Raw genomic sequence first — 3,362 nt, forward strand, 5'->3', positions numbered from 1 at the left:
TGACAAATCAATCAGTCAAAATATATTGGTAGAACTTAAAAATAAGAAAGGAAAGAGCACGTCAATGGTTTTGTCCCGAATACTCTCCAACAGTAAGAAAAAAATTGAAAAACAAACATGTAGTCAGATCTCGGGTATATGTAAGCTTAATAAAGTTGTAATACAGGTGGATTTTAATTTTCTAAATATTGATTGGGACTACCACAGAATTATAGGGTTGGATGGTGAAAAATTTGTCAAACGTGTTCACGAAAATTTTCTTCATCAGTATGTAAATGATCCCCAGGAGATGGGGAATAAAATTCCATTCCTGGTTCACTAGACAGCAACAAACAAACAAAATTAAGTGCACCTCATATTCATCCAGCTTGAACTCTATTTGTCCACTGTGCCACCAGTTTAGGTGTCATCTGCAAACTTACTAACCTTGCCTTCGATATTCTCACGCAAATTATGTACATAAATGACAAACAATGAATACCCAGAATCTACCTCTGTGGAACACTGCTGGGCACAAGCGTTCAGTCCGAAAGGTAACCGCCCACCATTACTCTCTGTCGCCTGCCATTGCACCAATTGAAATTGCTGAAGAGAAACCCTGCAGTTCTGGCAGTATCAGAGCAGAGAAAAACGGAATTACCTTTTTTTGAGTCCAATATTAATTGTTCAGAACATGTTCATATAAGATTCGATATGTTAACTCTGTGTCTCTGCCCAGATCCTGCGTCATCTGTTGCATTTCTCCATCGTTTTTCATTGTATTTTAGATTTCCACAATCTCTAAAATTTTTCTTTTTTTATTGGTCTAGATGCTGAACCCGGTTATATTTGGACAATATGCTGCATTCCTGTTCCCATTACTTGTGCCAGTGACGCATGTATTACACGAGATTCTGTTTCTTCTTTAACTTCTGCAAATAAATGCGTGGATCTCATGAAAGTGATTTTGATTTAAAAGGCCTTTTAGAGACAGCTACACTCGAAGAATAAATAGGTATAGTTCATTAATTATGTCATTGTGCGTTTTATGACTCACATTGTCTCCTCAGTCGCTAAATATTTTCAATATATTTCTCTGAATAATTGAACATTGGTGAGGGCACTGTTGGAGTATTGTGTGCAATTCTGGGCTCCATCCTATCATAAAGCTGTTTTAAAACTTGAAAAGGTTCAGAAAAGATTTCCAAGGATGTTGCCAGGGTTGGAGGTTCTGAGCTACAGGGAGAGGCTGAACAGGCTGGGGCTGTTTTCACTGGAGCGTCATAGGCTGAGGGGTGACCTTATAGAGGTTTACAAAATTATGAGGGACATAGATAAGATATATCGTCAAATTGTTTTCCCCGGTGTCGGGGAGTCCAGAACTAAAGGGCATAGGCTTAGGATGAGAGGGGAAAGATATAAAAGAGACCTAAGGGGCAACTTTTTCGTGCAAAGGGTGGTACGTGTATGGAATGAGCTGCCAGAGGATGTGGTGGAGGCTGGTACAATTGCAAATTTAAGAGGCATTTGGATGTGTATATGAATAGGAAGGGTTTGGAGAGATATAGGCCGGGTGTTGGCAGGTGGGACTAGATTGGGTTGGGATATCTGGACGGCATGGACGGGTTGGACCGAAGGGTTGGTTTCCATGCTGTCCATCTCTATGACTCCATGGTTGTCATGCAGCCCATCATCTCTGTACCAGCTCAGTATGAGCTAAATCCTCACTCTAACTCTGCTGCAACTCACTGTAACTCAATACATTTTGCTATTTGTGTCTGTTTTTTTTCTGACTATCCTGTACAGATATAAACAATCTTAACAACCTGTATAACCTGTGATTAAACAGTATTTATATAAACTATAATTCTGTACATCACATTTAAAGATGACCTATTCTGTTCACATTATCGTTCAGCATTCCATGTAACAAAGAACATCTGTTCTCTTGCTCTGCATTTCATTTCATTCCATTTGTCAGAAATAGTGATGGTTGAAGACTCGTGAGTGAGAGTTACTGTACTCCCTTCAGGGCTCTTCATCCTCTGGCCCCAGTCCTTTCTGTCTCATAGACAATATAATATTCATTCATTCCCATACACATTAATTCATGGCATTTAATGAACAAGGTTTTGGTACCTTGTTATGGATCTTGCCCGACCCCTCAAAACATTTTTAAGCAAATAGCGCAGACCACAATATTGTTATTTGTTGAAGGTATGTGAATGGTGGATAATCACAGTCTGAATTCGCTGGTCCGACTGCCGACGTTTAAACAAACAGAATTTAATTTCAAAAGTAAGGAATGAAACACAACGAACTGAAAATCCAGTACCTGAATAATTCATCCTATCCAAACTTAACAGGCTTAATGATGTTGTTCCAGATTACTTGCAATAATCACAGTTAACAAACCCCTGAGCACAAAAAGTAAAAACTACACAGAAAAAGCTTACAAAGGTTACAAAGTCAGGGGGCAGAAGGAGGACGAGAGCGTCTAGATTCAACCATGATCCTGACTCAACTAACCCTCGAACTGTACTGAACTGTGCAGCTGGAGAGCTGGCCATATCCCCTTGATCCCACCAGTTTTTTGTTGGAGACTTGGAAGCCTTCTGCCCGAGACATTATTTGTTAGGTAAAAACCAAAGCACCCTAATGAAGGATTCAAAATTGAGACATCTTGGAACCTTGGGTGGTTAGAAAATCTCTGAAAATATTTCAAGAGCAACATAACTTTGTAAAGTGACTACCTTTGTGACGACTCCCCTGATATAAAACTGAATCATCAATATCCAAAGATGTCTTCAGGTTTCAACAGCATCCCCCCCACCCCGCCCCCAAAAAAGAAACTGTGGTTAAAATACGGATGTACGTACATTTACTATAAACATGCAAAAATGCACAACTACATCCGGATTCAGTGTGTGGTATTCCCATCACTGAGTGTCTCAATCTGTCATTCAAGTATTGACAATGCATCAACAGTCATGTTTTCAAGACCTGCCACATGCACAATTTTCTAATTGAATGGCTTCACCAACAGGCTCCAGCAAAATAGTCTCGCATTTTTGTACTTAAATTTCTCCAAAACCGTCAATGGTTTATGATCAATGTAAATGGTCGTCTCAGATGTGTTGCTGCTTATATAAATACTGAAACGTTGTAGTGCCAACACAAAGCTCACAATCATTTCACAACTGTTGAATATTTCTACCATTGAACATTCAACTTCTCGAAGAAATACTTAATAGGTCTTTCTGTCTTCTCGTCGTTTTCCTGCAGGATCCCAGCACCGACACCCACATCACTCACATTTAATGCCACCTTGAATCGTTATGCATATTTACGTGTGGCTAATACATATTTCATGCCGTCAAATG

This window comes from Chiloscyllium punctatum, chromosome 31 (assembly GCF_047496795.1).
Source record: "Chiloscyllium punctatum isolate Juve2018m chromosome 31, sChiPun1.3, whole genome shotgun sequence".
Lineage (NCBI taxonomy): Eukaryota > Metazoa > Chordata > Chondrichthyes > Orectolobiformes > Hemiscylliidae > Chiloscyllium > Chiloscyllium punctatum.